Source organism: Rhamphochromis longiceps, linkage group LG18 (assembly GCF_057381845.1).
Source record: "Rhamphochromis longiceps isolate RC_006_pf linkage group LG18, R_longiceps_female_GT1.1, whole genome shotgun sequence".
NCBI lineage: Eukaryota > Metazoa > Chordata > Actinopteri > Cichliformes > Cichlidae > Rhamphochromis > Rhamphochromis longiceps.
In genome coordinates this window covers 29,000,039-29,017,439 of record NC_140574.1, presented here as the reverse complement: position 1 = coordinate 29,017,439, position 17,401 = coordinate 29,000,039, and the positions used below count along the sequence as shown (strand labels likewise).

The window sequence follows — 17,401 nt, the reverse complement described above, 5'->3', positions numbered from 1 at the left end:
CATAGCTAAGTGAAGGCTCAGTGTCACCTGATCCAGCCTTAACTATGAGCTGCATCAAAAAGGAATGTTTTAATGCTAAGTAGAGAGGGTGTGTGTCTGCTGAATGCAAACTGGGAGCTGGTTCCACAGAATAGCGGCCTGAAAGCTAAAGGCACTGCCTCCCATTCTGCTTTATGTCCTAGGAGCCACAAGTAGGCCAGTAGTATGAGGGCAAAGTGCTCTATTGGGATGGTGTGGTAGTATGAGGTCTTTAAGATTACTTAAGACCGATTCTCTAGTCCCTGTCAGTACTCTCACTGCTCACTGCAGCACTTTGTTTCCCGAAGCCAACTGATGGCTTTTTAGGAGACCCTGATAACTTACTGATGTAAGTTACTTCTAGTCCAGCCTAGAAGTAATAAATTAATGAACTAGTTTTTCATCATCACTCTTAAAGAGGATCTTTCTAATTTTAGAGGTATTGCACAAATCACTGCATTACTGCAGTTTAAACTAATTGGTGTGTGTAATCTGGATTCATGGATATGTAAAGCTGGTATCATTGGCATAATAATGAAAATGTAAATTATGTCTTCTAATAATACTTCCTAAGTGAAACATGTATAATATAAACAGAACTGCACAGAATCCTGTGGAACTCCATAATGCGAGGAAGAATTTGAGATTTAAAAAAAAAAACGTTGGAGATTAGCCTATAATTATCTAAGACAGCTGGGGCACGTGATGCGTTTTTAAGCAACGGTTTAATTAATGACACCCTCAACGCCATTGGGATGAGGGTGGGCCATGTCATATCATTCACAAAAATACAGGTAATTTTTTTTTTTTGATATCATGATATTTCATGGTGTAAACACATCACCCCATCACACAGTGGATTACAGTCACGTGGGTCATGCAGCATGAAGTTATTAAAGTTGTTAAGGTGAAGAAAACGTTATGGCTGAAGATTTAATTCACAAAAGCGCAGCTCTTCAGTGTTGTTTAATTATTTTGGATACAAACGAGGAGCTACAGAACAAACTACAATAATATGTAAGGAGTGCACGAAGGCTATAATATCTAAAGGGGAAATCCCTCTAATTTATTTCACAATCTCAAGCATCAACACCTGATTCTAGTAAAGAGCCAGGCAATCAAAGAATGAGCAGTCAGCGAAACTGTATCATTACTGCGTGGTCAGTAGAATCAGAAACACCACCACAAGCTTCAAGATCAGCTGAAGACAACCTGGGCCAAAGCGCAAAGTTGCCAAAGAAGACCCTTGGAAGCTTTTTTAAGAGGGTAGCAGCAAGGACTGGGACCATCTCCAAGGGACAGGCAGAGTTAAAAACGACCTAGATTGTCCCCCAGCAGATGGTGACAATGATCCCCTCAAATGGTGGAAAGTGCACGAGGTTAACTGTCCTCAGGTCAGTCATTTGGCAAAAAAGTACTTGTGCATCCAAGCCACAAAGTGCAGCCTCTGATAGGTTGTTCAGCACAGAAGAGAACATTGTCACCTGTAATAGGCCTGCTCAGTTACAGTTTTTTCTGAATGCTTAAACCCTAACTGTGATTCCTGTAGCACAATCTCTAAAACTATTCAGACTTATAGCAAAACCACTCACTGAGTCTGCAAAACTAAAAGCACAAAAACTGCTTTGCACTCAGTTTGCAATTTTGTAACACACACTTTGCAAAACTGTAGGCACAATTCACTGCACAACACTCAATTACCAAATTTCCAACACACTCCTAGCAAAAGTATACACATGTATGGCTATCATTAACACTAATTTGCCAACTGTCTGGCACACTTTCACATGTGAAAACTTTTTTAGATAATCAGTTCACTTTGCAATCAGCCTAAGCACTATAATACAGGTAAGCTGTGTGTGCGGAGTACAATGGAGGGAGCAGAAAGAGTGAGAAGTAGAGGAGGCCGAGGAAGAGGACGTGGAGGTGAAGAAGTAGGATGAAGAGGACGACAAGGACAAGGAGGAGCAAGAGGAAGACGAGGAAGGGGGAGAGGAAGGGTAGGAAGAGTAAGAAATAGAATTGCTGATGACATCAGAGCTACAATAGTGGACCATGTAATCAACCGTGGAATGACCCTGAGGGTAGCTGGCCAACGGGTCCAGCCTAACTCGAGCCGCTACACTGTAGCAAGTACCATAAGGACATCTTGAAATGAGAATCGGTGAGTACAGTCACTTCGCACAAAGATTTGTAGCACTGCCATATGCCAATGAGAAACACACCAATACCATTGATGTAAAAATACTGAAATTGTTACTTTACAGAATTGCTAGATGACCAGATGCTGGGGCAGAGGAAGCATGTTCACTGCAGACCAAGTAACCCATATAGTCATTATGGCGATTGCAAATAATCCTATACTTGGAAATGAACACTTGTGTTTGTTTTGATGTGTTTGAATAAACACCAGTACTTGAAGTTTGGATCCCTCTATGCTTATGGATCTATGACAGAAGTATGAGGTCAAACTGACATGGCCTACCTTGTGCACAGAGAAAGCAAAGGCCAGATGTGTTTTGTATTCATACCATCAGTGTGCAGTTGGCGCATTGTGTGCTTAGTAGATGATGGCTTGTGTGCACTGTTTGATACGGAAACACCATTTTTACGAAGGTGTGAAGAGTTAATCTAGCTGTGTTTGCTTTTGCAAGAGAACTACAATGTTTTGATTATTGGGTGACAGGTTTTCTTATTTGTGTGAAGAGTTTTGCAAAATTAGCCAATAGTTACAAAAAATGTGCTTAAGCAATCAGAAAAAACTGTAAAAGCAACTTATTTTTTTGTTTGATTGTTTATGCTCAAAAGATTTGAGAATTATTCATTTTATTTTTCTAAACGGCACTTTTTTGTGGTGGATTTTATTTTATTCTTTTAGTATTTATGTTTTATACAAACTTTTTCAATCCAAAGAACAGAGGGAGAATTTTTATTTTTATACTTTAAGACTGAATACATTAAAGTTACCTGTGTAATTTAGCTATGTTTTTCTTTTTATAGAATATAAAAATATACCTGTTATGTTTAATTTGTCAAATTAATAACTTTTTCTGTATTTTGTCATATCGTCAAATTTATCGTTATCATGAGAATACTCTGAAATATCGTGATATTATGTTTGGGCCATATCATCCATCCCTAATGTCATATCTAGCCCATTTGCCAATGTGTCTTAACAAGAAGCTGAGTAAGCGTACATAATAAAGTGGTCATTGAGTGTTTATGTTCTGCATATTGTGCAAGACTGAAACAAGAGGGATTTCTGAACCTTTTAATTGGGTATAAATCAGTCACATTTTTGTGAATATATCCACACAAACCGTAGAAACACCTCCATTAGAAACACATCCATTACACATTTAAATGTCTGTTTTGCAAATGTATTCCTGGATAAACTGAGAATGTTTATAGCTGCTATTGAGTAATGTATACAACTGGAGTTTATACCTTGAGTGTGCTAACACTGCGAAAAGCAAACAATCCTTTAGTTTTTCCTTAGTTACATTTTTACTCATTAATCCCTTTACTGTTCAGGCATAAATTATAAACTATATGATCTTTCTTGATTGCAGGCAAACATTGTTACATCATCTCTTTTGACTTGCAGTATTACTTGTCTCTCTTTCTCTGCTTTTTTGTGTCAGCTATTTTGATTACACACCACTAAGAGACTTAGCTCTGTTTACTGCTTATTGCCGACTCAGATATTCTGCAGCCTAATGAACTTACATATTTACAGCAGCAGACTTAAAATCAACAATAGGTTGGGTTTGTGTGTGTGTGTGTGTGTGTGTGTGTGTGTGTGTGTGTGTGTGTGTGTGTGTGTGTGTGTGCGTGCGTGCGTGCGTGCGTGCGTGCGTGTGTGTGTGTGTGATGACTTTTGAAACAGCACTAAAAGAAATGATCAGATTGTAAGCATATAGATAAGTGATAAGAGTTTTTACACAGTTGTATAAAGGATATACGAATGTGCTGACATGACAGCAGTTCAGTACCTTCAAGTAAGAACAATTAAAATAAAGGGTCTTGTGTGCTAAAAAGATAATATAGCTGGGTTAAAGATTACAGTTTTTTCTGATTGCTTAAGCACATTTTTTGTAACTATTGGCTAATTTTGCAAAACTCTACACACAAATAAGAAAACCTGTCACCCAATCATCAAAACATTGTAGTTCTCTTGCAAAAGCGAACACAGCTAGATTAACTCTTCACACCTTCGTAAAAATGGTGTTTCCGTATCAAACAGTGCACACAAGCCATCATCTACTAAGCACACAATGCGCCAACTGCACACTGATGGTATGAATACAAAACACATCTGGCTTTTGCTTTCTCTGTGCACAAGGTAGGCTATGTCAGTTTGAGCTCATACTTCTGTCATAGATCCATAAGCATAGAGGGATCCAAACTTCAAGTACTGGTGTTTATTCAAACACATCAAAACAAACACAAGTGTTCATTTCCAAGTATAGGATTATTTGCAATCGCCATAATGACTATATGGGTTACTTGGTTATATGGTTTGTTTCAGATTTCACTAATGTAAGAACTCTTTGTTTTGTGCCTTGAAAATATGTCGCTGAGATAATCACAATTGTAGCTGAACTGATACACTACACAAAGGATGCTTCTTCACCCAAGGGCAGGAAGACGCTGCCTTATCTTGGTCTGTACTGGTTTAAACTGATAATCTGCTGTCTCATGAATTTTACCCTCTATATAAACTGTTGTACTTGTGAATAAAGTTGAGTCAATTTGGGAAGACAACCTGAAGCAGTCTCTGTTTTCTTGTTCTCCCAAGCTGCTCCCGAGCTGCTCGTACTAACACGCTGAATGGCATGCTTGAATATTACTTGAGAATATATTTGACTGTGTTACAGACTAAGGGACATTCTCTGCTGATAGGTGAAGGTACATTCTCTGCTGATAGACGTCCACGCCTCGGAGGAAGCCAATCCACGGAGTAGGCCCTGGAAACCGTTTCCTTCAATTTTGGTGTCAGGAGTGGGATCCTGACGAAGGTAGGCACTCGTCTTTTATTTTATAAGACTGTGTTATGCCTTTCTCAGTGATCCACATAGAAACGGGATACGCTGACGAGGCCTTCTTCAGTGGCCCACATAGTAACAAGTGGGATACGCTGAGGAGCCTTCGTTAGTGGCCCACATAGAAACACAGGAAGTTGCCTGTTGTTTTGTAAATAAAAGCAGAAAGGACACAGGAAGTTGCCTGCTGTCATAAACTAAGAAGTTGCTCACCAGCAGAAAGGACACAGGAAGTTGCCTGGGGTCATAAAACGAGAAGTTGCTCGTTAAAAAGTGAGAAGTTGCTCACTAAAAAGATAAAATTGCTAGCAAAAAATCAAGTAACCTCAGGTGTGCCACAGCAAAAATAAAAACTAACTTAAATCCTTCAAAGCGTCTAAACCCCTCTGGAAATCACTGACCATGGGTCAGAATAATTCAAAGACCTTAGACGGGTCCGATAAAAACTCAAAATTAACTGTAAAACCGAAATAAATAAAATATAAAATCACAAATAGCGGCTCAGTACGACTCCCACTTCCGGTTACGTTTAACCCACGCTCGCGAATCAATGAAGACTTCCATGATTACGTATCCAGAACATGCGGAAGTGCTTACGTGACTGATTTCGTCTCGAACTTAAGAACTATAACTTTAATGCATCCTAGTGTATTTCCGGAGCCCTATCCCGAACGATTATCGCCAGAAAACAGGTCAGTAGAAATGTTAAATACTATTTGTGATAAGGAAAGTAGGCTGATTAAAAAGTCCTGTAAAAAATATATGATAGAATGTCATGATGTGATCAATCGCATGCTACCACTATGGAAAAAGGGACCCGAGCCAGACGTAAATGCTTTAAATCAAGCCAGTGTAGGCTCTAGTAAATCCACTGCAGAAAAAACTAGCCTTATATGCCCATCCGTTCAACCTACGGCTCCGCCGCCTTATGATGAAAAGACAGAATTAATAGCTGCTGCGGCGGCTGCACGTCATCAGCGCGTATATCCTGATTTAACAGCAGAATCCCAAAAGAGTGAGGAAGGCACTGAAATGACACCTAAATCAGAAGAAGATGACTGGTTTAACCTAGATCAAAGACAGGAACGAGAATACACTGAACGAGAAAGAGAGTTACAGGAACATAAAAAGCAAACAAAACAGTTAATGACAGAGTGTGAGGAAATCATGAAAGATCCTTTAACTGAACGTACGGAAGCTGAACTGCAGCAAGCCGTTTCCGTCATAGATAATCATGTTCAGCGCCACACTAGAGTAGCGAATGGTTTGACTGTGCCAAAAGCAATAACTAACACCAGAAATTTAATAAGGAACTACTTAAAGCAGAAAAAAGAGGAAAAAACTCAAGAGGGCCCCCACAAAAACACCCGTTATAAAGAAAAGCAGGGATCACAATTTAATGACGTCAGCCCCTCCCTCCCGTTCATGATAATAGGGGACATGTGTTGCATTCAACCCCCTAAAATTTCAGAGTTAGCAGCAACCATTAAAGAACTTCCCGATCCTCTACAAAATCCTACAGCCTTTGTTTCTGCATTACAGAGAAGTACCAGATACCACCACTTGGGTGGGCCTGATTATAGATATATATTATGTCAACGAATCCCAGGTGTGACTGAATCTCAGCTTATTGAAGAAGTAGAGGAACTAGACCCTAAAAATGACCAAGCAGCCAACACCACCTCGTTTTTGTGGATAAACGATGACAAAATCAAAGCCTTTTTTCAAAATCTAAAGAAATTTCTGCTCACAATGTCTAGAGATAAAATTGATTTAAATGCAGTAACCATGTGTAAGCAAAAGCCAGATGAATCCATTCTAGTTTTTATGAAACGTTTCACACACTGCTGGACTAATGAGGCATGCACGCCTGAAGGAGGAAATGATCAGATTTTCATAACAACATTCTTAAACAATATTCATCCAGAATGTTCACAACTATTGAAGCTGACTGCCACTGATAATCTCTATGACATGAAGATAAAGAACTTTATCACACTTGTCAAAACAAAAGCTGGTGCAGATCTTTTCCCCAACAGCACGAAGGCTAAAAGTGTTAAGATGATGTTGAATTTTGATGTTGAAGGCTCAGAGGAAAGTGAAAAAATGATGTATGCAGGGGCCCCGCCCCCTCAACAAGCGCAGCAGGGAGATTTCAGAAGGAGAGATAGGAGTGGAGACGTATGTTTTTACTGTGGAAAAATAGGACACTGGAGGAGGGAATGCAAATCAGCAGCACGTAGGTCTCAACCACAAAACACAGGACCAGCTCCTGCCACTAGGCGTCAGCAGAGCTCTTACAGACAAGGTAACTGGCAACGTAGACAGGAATCACATCAAAATAATGGCCCCTTTGCACTTAGGCAGCAACCTTATAATCCACATTTTAATCCCCACCCATATGATAACGAAAGACTGGACCGACAATAGGGAGGCCCAGGTGAAGATGAGGGACAGTGTGAAGCACTACACACGATGCTGCATTTGCAATTGTCCCGTAACACAGAAAGCTTGCCCATGTTAGATATAGAGATAGGTGAAAAGACTTATTCCTTTTTAGTTGACAGTGGAGCCACTAAAAGTTCACTGTCTGGAAAATTCTATAGTGGGCCTGTTTCCTCTGTGTGCATCAACACCATGGGAATAAACGGAACTCTAGTGCAATGCCCCAAAACTCATTCTCTAAAAACACGCTGGGGCCCAAAACCAGACGAAATTACATATCATCCATTCATAATTATTCCAAACTCGCCTGTGAATTTATTAGGCAGAGATTTAATGGCAAAAATGAACTTGTGTATTTCATTTAACACAAAGGGTGAAATGTTTGCAGATACTGATAACAGCTATGTTTTCTAATGCTCTTGCAGACGTAACCGCGAAAGCAGCTGCTGCCTCACAGCAACCACCCAGAAAGGAAGTATTATCTTTGCCTTTACAGCTGCCACTTGTCACACTCCCAGACTATTTAGAAACAAATGTTGACCTAAAATTCATACAAGAGCAAGCCTCTGCCTTAGATTACACTTACTGGGAAAATAATGATTGTACCTTAGATAACAGAGACGGCTTATACAAAAATCTTGAGGGTTTGATTGCCCTCCCATCTTCACTACTGTCAATCCTTGTCCGCCATTTTCACGATGTGAGTCATGTCGGACAAAGAGGGGTAATAGGAGCAATAAAATCAAGATTTGTAATCGAGAAAACATCACACGCAGTAAAACGCATATTAGCAACCTGTCTAACATGTGCACGAACTAATGTAGGAAAACCAAAAGCAAAACATCAGCATTTACCACAATCAGATTTCCCATTTCATACATTACAAATTGATTTTACACACATGCCAGCACAAGGAAGCATCAAGTACTTACTGGTAATAGTGGACCAATTTAGTAAATGGGTAGAAGCTTATCCAACATCAAAAGAAACTGCAGAAGTAGTCTGTCAAAAGTTGTGCAATGAAATAATACCCAGATTTGGAATACCTCACCAAATTAACAGTGATAGAGGACCTTCATTCACATCAGAAGTAATTCAAAAGTGTGCTAAAACTCTAGCAATAGACTGGAAATATCATGTGCCATACCATCCTCAGAGTTCAGGAGTTGTAGAAAGAATGAATAGGACCATAAAAAATCGCCTGACTAAAGCAATGATAGAAACAGGAATGACCTGGATCAAACTACTTCCTCAAATCCTTTGCGAGATTAGAATGACTCCATCCGCAGCAACCAAATTATCTCCATTTGAAATAATCATGGGAAGACCGTTTCCAACACCATGGTCAGCCTCCAGAGGGGCACCGCTATTGGAAGGGGACATAGACACTGCATTGTCTGACTATGTTCATAACCTGGTAGAAACACTGAATAATAACTATCAGAAAGTTTGTCTCTCCCAGCCTCTCCCTTCCATAGATCCAACCCATCCGTGGAAACCAGGAGATGCGGTGTTGGTAAAGTCGCTAAAACCAAGGGCACTCGGGGAGGCCGCGTGTTCCAGCCCCCAGACTGTACTTGCAGTGACGAGAACCAGCATCCTAACAGACGGACAACCTCAGTGGATTCATGCCAGCAGGGTTAAGACCAGCCCCACCAAACCACCTAAGGCGTCGGATCAAGTAGATGACGACTCAGGCGAGCCAACGCCCGGATTCAATACACCTACACACACACAATCACTGATTAACACACAACGCCTGAAAGAGCCACAGCAAGGTACTCGAACATCCAACAGGAATAAAAAGCCGAAAGTACCACACAATGTCTAACCTGATAAAGATAGACTCGTTTCATCCTGATAATGGAGAAAATGAAATGCCCATTGTCATCACACGACGCTTATACGGTGTCTCTCGAACCTGGGACCAGGCCAGGAGACGACTAAAGAACTGTCTTTTTTATATATTTAGGTTATTAATCATATCTACTGCATTAACCTTAGGATTTTTATTTACTATTTCGTATTGTAAAGTGCAACCCTGTTCACATTTCTGCAAGCCACATTCTCAATGATAACCCATATAGCTACCAGTACAGCTACTTCAATGTATTTGCAATTAGCACAAATTGATCCTGAGGATGTGCCAGATGTTACCAATGATGTTCCTGATGTGTATATTGAACATTAGGTTGTGAACTATTACATTTTATGATTTGCTTTTTATATTATGTTATTACATTTGTGATTTTTCCTTTCTATTTGAGTTATTATTTTAAAAAATAATAAAAGATGGGAACTGTTAGGTATTTTAGTACCATGGTAGCATTTACTGGATATTGTTTTATAGTGACATTATACAGGAAAACTCTGTCATTCAATAAGGCCCCTTTGTTTTAGTTATTTTTCTCTTTGACCCAAGAATTGATGTGTGAGAATCACAGGCTGGTACAAGGTTGAAATACCACAGAGATCACTCCCTCAGCTACATTAGTTTCTTAATCTTTTAGGAGACGCCTGTTGAGGCCAAATGGTTTGTTTCAGATTTCACTAATGTAAGAACTCTTTGTTTTGTGCCTTGAAAATATGTCGCTGAGATAATCACAATTGTAGCTGAACTGATACACTATACAAAGGATGCTTCTTCACCCAAGGGCAGGAAGACGCTGCCTTATCTTGGTCTGTACTGGTTTAAACTGATAAATCTGCTGTCTCATGAATTTTACCCTCTATATAAACTGTTGTACTTGTGAATAAAGTTGAGTCAATTTGGGAAGACAACCTGAAGCAGTCTCTGTTTTCTTGTTCTCCCAAGCTGCTCCCGAGCTGCTCGTACTAACACGCTGAATGGCATGCTTGAATATTACTTGAGAATATATTTGACTGTGTTACAGACTAAGGGACATTCTCTGCTGATAGGTGAAGGTACATTCTCTGCTGATAGACGTCCACGCCTCGGAGGAAGCCGATCCACGGAGTAGGCCCTGGAAACCGTTTCCTTCAGTCACTGTATGAGTCGGCGCTGCAGCTCTTTTGTTTTTCAGACCTTCACCATCAAGCTCAAAATGACAGACTTTGGAGAGATTCTAAGGAACATTGGGGAATTTGGATTATTCCAGAAGATCACTCTAATTGCACTTTGCTTTCCAAACTTTGTTCAGACTTTTCTCTTTGCCAGTTTTGTTTTCATCCAATCAGATCCAGACAGACACTGCAGCACAGACTGGATCCTCAGTGCTGCTCCTAACCTGACCTCAGAGGAGCAGCTCAACCTGACCGTGCCTCGGGAGGAGGATGGGACCTTCAGCAAGTGTGAGATGTTTGTCCCAGTGAGCTGGGACATTGATACTATCAGAGAGTACAGACTCAATGAGACCACAGGGTGCCAGGATGGATGGGTGTATGGGAACATGCTCTACAAAGCCACCATAGTCACTGATGTAAGTGAAATTTGTTGTTCAGTAGATCTCTCACCTCCATGAAACATTACATTAATTATTTTGTTTGTCTGTTTTATTATTATTATTATTATTATTATTACAAATACTCACAGTTTGATCTAGTGTGTGGCCAGGCCAGCTTGGTGGAAGTGATTCAAGCAATGTTCATGGCTGGAGTTCTTGTTGGTTCTCTCGTATTTGGACCTTTTGCTGAATCGTAAGTGTGCTCCTTGCAGTAGTTCATTGTTCCAAAATACAGAAATACTTTAATACAATTTCACAGGGAATGAATAACTTTTGTCTTTCAGCACCTTTACAAAACAAATGTTTGCTTCTCTATCTTAGCAACAGCTAACCAAAGAATTTTTACAATTTTTCAAAGTTTAACAACAAATAGACGTGTGAAGAGTTTGCTGTACACACTCTTCAAGATTTCAACAAACTAAATGTTACCTAATAATTAGTCAGCATTAAAGATATATGTATCTCAAAATATAAAACTATATTTCTACAAACCCAATTCCAAAGAGTTGGGACAGTGTGTAAAATCTGAGTAGAAACAGAATGGAATATTTTTCAAATAAACCCATATTTTCCTGATGTGCTGATGTTAAATTAGACTTACAATGAAATCTGTATGAAGTCAGTATTCCATATGCGTTTCTATAGATCTTTAATGTAGTATGTTAAAGGGTTGCTTCCCTACATACATAACAAAACTGCAAATACAGTCATCTGAAAAGAGAGTTTTTAAAGGACTGTTGTGTAGTCTCTGTGCAGTCCTGTGAAAAAAATAACTTGCTTTGGCAGCAATTCCCCAGATTGATGCTGAGGGAAATCTAGGTGCACTCAAAAAAATGAAACTGGGTGGTTGTTACATTAACAAGATTCAAACTTGTTGTTTCTATGGTTAATGATTAAATCATGCAGGGTTTGCATGAAATTCAGCAACTTAATTTATTCTTGTTGAGATGACATAATACAATCTAGTTAGAGTGGTTAGTTGACTGAACTAACAAAATTCACAAGATCATACACGATTTCAAACCACAGGAAAATCACTGGGGTAATAAGAGGCAGACAATCGTACACACACCACATATGTGCTGTTGCTATTTATTGTGGTTTAACCTGTCGAGGACAAAAACGTACAGAAAATTCTGTATCACGCCTTGTAATCATAACCTTCCTATTTTTGTAAGTCTCACTTCACAGCTTGGTGGCGCAGTGATTAACACTGTTGCCTCACACAGCAAGAAGGTCCTGGGTTCAAAACCACTATCTGGTCAAGTTTGCAGTGGGTTCTGCCTGGGTACTCTGGTTTCCTCCCACAGTTGAAAGTCATGCAGTTATTAGGGTCACATTAACTGGTGCTTCTTGTGTAAATGGTTGTCTGTCTCTATGTGATAGTGCAGTTGATTAACAGCACTTGCTATTTACCCTCCTCAGTGTTACTGAAACATGGGGTGTGGCTTTTCACAGGACTGCCCGTGAAAAAACTCTATTTTTACATGATTGCATTACTGTTATCTCTTTAATGGCACAACATTAACCCGCAGCTCTTGTGATCAGTGTTAGGAAGGTTACTTTTAAAATGTATTCCACTACAGATTACAGAATACATGCCCCAAAATGTATTTTGTAACATATTCCGTTGCGTTAGTCAATGAGAGTAACGTATTCTCAATACTTTGGATTACTTAATATATTATCAAGCGTTTTACAACTACATGAATGTACTATTGCTGTGTGATTTATTACTATTACTGAAGGTTACTTGCCATACAAACACCTAATTTTAAAAAATATTTCTTTCACATCATTATGCGGGCTGCATGTAGAGGTGACATGGGCCGCGAGATTGAGACACAGGCATTAGAGCCTCTTAATGCATGTTTTGTTTGGGTTTCCACTGGCGTGGAGTTACCAACAAGAGAGAGGGGACAGCCTAACATATGAAACACGAAAAGACTGCCGTGTAATCCCTTTATTTCAACAAAGTAACTGTATTCTGAATACCACCTTTTAAAACGGTAACTGTAACAGAATACATCAATCGAGGACGCTGAAGATATCTACCTATTCGGAACCATGATAACAGGGTTCTTGCTGATCGGAGCTGGCTTGGCCCTGGCTTATTGGAGAAATAAGAGAGCGGAACCGGCTGTTCAAACCCCCCCAAGGCTGCCCGCTGGAATCGAAGCGATGGGACGAGGCGCGACCTCTCACAATGAACGTAATATGGTTAACACCTTGGAGATGCTTACAGCTGCTGTGAAGGCTCAAAACAACACCACTGAGCGTATGGGGGGATACATCAGAGAGAGGCCTGCTCAAAATGAGACCCTTGAGTTGGAACACATCGCGGAACGGATCACTGCAGTTGTGAGGTCTCAGAATCAAAAGAATGACAACACCACGGAACAGAAGTTTGATACCATCATGGGGAGGCTCGCGGCTCTCCCATTTCACTGCAGGGCAACCTGCTTGTGACAAATAAAGCTGATTCTGATTCTGATAAATACGTAACAGCGGGTCATGTATTCCGTTACTCCCCAACGCTGCTTGTGATTTACATAACAGAAGCTAATGTATCCCTGTGTGTTTGTCTTGGTGTTTCAGATTCGGCCGCAAATGAGCAACTCAGATTCCAGCAGTTCTGTTGTCTGTATTCACCGTGACAACAGCTCTCTGTCCCAACGTCTACTTATATTTAGTATCTCTGTTTCTGGTGGGATTTGGAGCTGGAGGATATCGAGTCAACAGCATCATACTATGTATGAAGAGTACACTAACTTTTTACATCTTCTGGACAAGGCTACAACTAACAGTAGTTTTCATTGTAAAATAATCTGCCAGTTGTTCTCTCAATGGCTAAGATGATGTTCTTATAATGTTTTAGAGGTCCAACAAGGCTGTACTGATCTGATATTTTCCATTCAAACTTTCTACTTCCACCTCTTCCCATTTATTATTTTTATTGTTACTTTTATCTTACTGTTGCCTTTGTGACCGTTTTACATATTTACATTTACATAAGAGACAAAAGATAATCAGTTTCTAAACATAAAGATGTTGGACAAAGGACAAAGACACATTTATGTAATTTTGTGTCCACCTTTCTACAGGGGGTTTTGTCTTCAACTAAACACATACTTGAGAAACTCTTGGGTTGTTGTTGGTTGGTTTGGGTCATTATCCATTCACACTGAGATGTTCTGTCTGATTAGGTATTAAATAGTAATAGAAAAATATATGTACAGTCAGCCGAGATATTCATAGCAGCTGATGTGCAATGTTTTTACTTATTTTTGTTGTTATGTATTTATTTTGTTCCATTTGAGCTGAGGTCTTAATCTAAAATAAACAAACAATTAACATATTTTCCTTATTGCAGCCACTGAATGGATTGGGACGTCCAAAAGATCATGGGGAGCTTGTGTGACTCAGCTGTTTAGTGCAATTGGAGAGTGCGTCCTCGCTGGTATGATCTATGGCATCCGAAACTGGAGACTGGCTCAGCTGATCACAGCAGTTCCGCTTGCAGTGCTTATTATCTACATATGGTGTGTATTTCACTCTATTTATTGAGTTATTTATACATTTCAAAATGTCTGTTTGTTTGAAGTTCAATTTTCTTCCTATCAGGTTTATTCCAGAGTCAGCCAGGTGGCTGTTAAGCAGAGGCAGAAAAGAAGAAGCCAAACAGCTCATTGTCAAAGCAGCAGCCATTAACAAACACCCTGTGTCAGAGTCTCTTCTGGACAAGGTAGTGAATCACATTCATCAGGGGAGGAGTTTTCAAGAACATCGATGACACCTGTAAAATAGCTGTTTATTTGTTATGTTTACTATTCAACATATTCATGACAAGAGATGTATCTATGTATTAGCCCTGCAATAGAATGGGGACCTGGTCAGGGTGTCTCTCACTGTATGTAATGTCAACCCTGAACTGGAACTGGAAAAAACTAGACTGATGGATTCATTTCAAGTCCTTTTTCTTAATTTGCTATGATGGTGTTACAGCAAGCGTGACTTCTCCCACAGATTGAAGTGAATAACTCTGTGAATAACAGAGGAATAAAAATCCTCTTCAGATCATCACTGCTGACCAGATATTTCTTTATTATAATACTGTCATGGTAAGTTCAACATCTATAGTGAGGTTAATACATTAAAAGGGAAATATTTCAATGCAAAAACATGTTGCTGTTTTTAAATGCTAAGATTGGCAATTTGATGTTTTGATGATTAAATGGCCATTCATAAATGTGTTATAAATGGTTCATGATACAGGACTTTTGTGTCTGATTAAATGTGTTTCTCTTCTCTTTTAAAGGTTTTCCGTGAATCTTTCCATCTACAGTTTGTACTTAGACATGCAAAACTTTGGTTTGAGCATCTTTGTAACCCAACTGGTTTATGGTGTTTTTGAAGTACCATCTGTTTTACTCTCCATGTGGCTGCTGGAGATTTTGGGGAGGAAAATATTATTCATAGCAACCCTTCTGATCGGAGGAGTCTCTTCCATACTTATCCTAGCTGTTCCTGATGGTAAAAGCTTTGTTATATCGCAAAATACATTTTCAATTGTCTGCTTATCATGTTTACGTTCACTTTTATTAATTATTTATTTCCTTTATGTCAGGTTACGCCATTGCTGTCACATCTTTAGCTGTTGCGTCTCGTTTTTTCTTGATATGGGCTGGCTCTGTTTGTATGGTCTTTATGCAGGAGTTGTTTCCAACATCGGTTAGGTAAGCAGTCACAGTTTTTATTCATGTTTGTGAACAATACCCTGACTTGTGTGAAAAGAACACACGGGAGGAATTAGTGAGTATACCATTTGTCTTCCTGTTTCAGACAAACAGCCACAGCTTTAGGATCCATATCAGCAAGATTAGGTGGATTACTGGCTCCACTGCTGAACTTGTTGGCCATGTACCACTCGGTCATACCCATCACAGTCTTCAGCTGCCTTACGTTGATAGGTGGATTTCTCGGCTTCTTGCTTCCCGAAACCAAAAGAAAAGAGCTTCCTGAGACGACTGAAGAGGCTGAGCGCAATGGGTATCAGTGTTTAACTACTGCAGCATTTCAAACATGTTATTTTGTCAGTCATCATTTTTTTCATCTGTTTCTGCTTTATATCTTTCAGACAAGTTAGTTCCACAAGAAGAACAACTACCAGTCCACATTCATATTCAACCAAGATGTAGATGTTTGTGTACTGACTTTGTTTTGTATTGAGTTTTTAACTCTTTCTACAAATATACCAAAATAATTATATGTTTTTAATTCAAATATGTGGGGATTCTAACACAGGAAACTCTAAAAAGACAGGACACAGACAGATAAGAGAAATCACAACCACGGACAAACAAGGCTGGGACATATATACACAGGTGGGTGATAAGGGTAGTGGAAACAGCTGGGGAACACACTAGGAACAAATTAGGCTTGACGAGGCAGAGGAAGCAAAACTCAACATAATGCAGAGACCACGGCTAACAAAATAAAACAGGAAGTGACAAACACGGAACAGAGACAAAGAACAAAAAACAGAAGATGTGAGCTTGACACAGACAAACAGGGAAAGACATGACAACATACAGGAGACAGACATACACACAGATGAGACAGGGAACAACTGGACACGAAAGGGGACTAACTAAATCAGGAGAGGGACTAAGAATTAGAACCATGGATAACTAAACTAGGGAGTGAGATTATGACAGAGCATCACTGCACTGTCGAGATCATCAATATCCTCAAATTTGAAGACACGTATTCTACTAATTAATCCATGATTCATAATAATCTGATCCCTTTATCATTCCTTGCTTTATTCTGCAGCAGATACACTGTAATAGTGTTTGCTTTGTATGTTTCTCCGTACCTCCACAGAGTTGTATTGTATGGACCAACTGTGAAACAATACCGTTATTGTATTAATGATTTTTGATATAAGAGATCTCTTAGTTTTATATAATGCAAGCATTTAGATACAGTCTTATATGAGCTTTTTAACGATTTGGCATCAGTTTATGGACTTACTTTATTATAACTTTGTTCATCATAATTATAAATTAATTTTTTCTAAGCACTACATGTTTTTTATGTTATAATTTTGTGATAAATTATTGACTTTCAATCTTTTCTGTAAAGGCATTGTTTGCAAACAGTTTAACATTAAATCCAAAAATACTCTTCAGTGAAAGTAGAGTGTGGCATCACCTGAGACTGGCACCTAAACTATCTGGCACGTTCGTGCAAAGTCATAATTTCATTCTGATGTAATTTAAATATAAATATAAAAAAGATTTAACACCAAATTTAAATTTCATGGGCGGCATGTTATATAACACAAATCCAGTTGTTTCCCACAAATAAAAGAAATGAAACAAAGAAACAAAAAATTGCTTCTGTGTTAATACTTTTTTTCAAATG

The 17,401-nt window shown here is 39.2% G+C and overlaps 1 pseudogene across 1 annotated transcript; it reads left to right on the top strand.

The window, feature by feature from the left end:
• The first annotated feature begins 10,573 nt into the window (after nt 1-10,573).
• Nucleotides 10,574-17,280, top strand: LOC146648621 (solute carrier family 22 member 13-like; annotated as a pseudogene). The gene is made up of 9 exons (XR_014908509.1): nt 10,574-10,948; nt 11,062-11,165; nt 13,571-13,725; nt 14,346-14,514; nt 14,597-14,717; nt 14,999-15,093; nt 15,291-15,505; nt 15,600-15,708; nt 15,815-17,280. The product of XR_014908509.1 is annotated as a solute carrier family 22 member 13-like (transcript).
• The last annotated feature ends 121 nt before the right edge of the window (nt 17,281-17,401 follow it).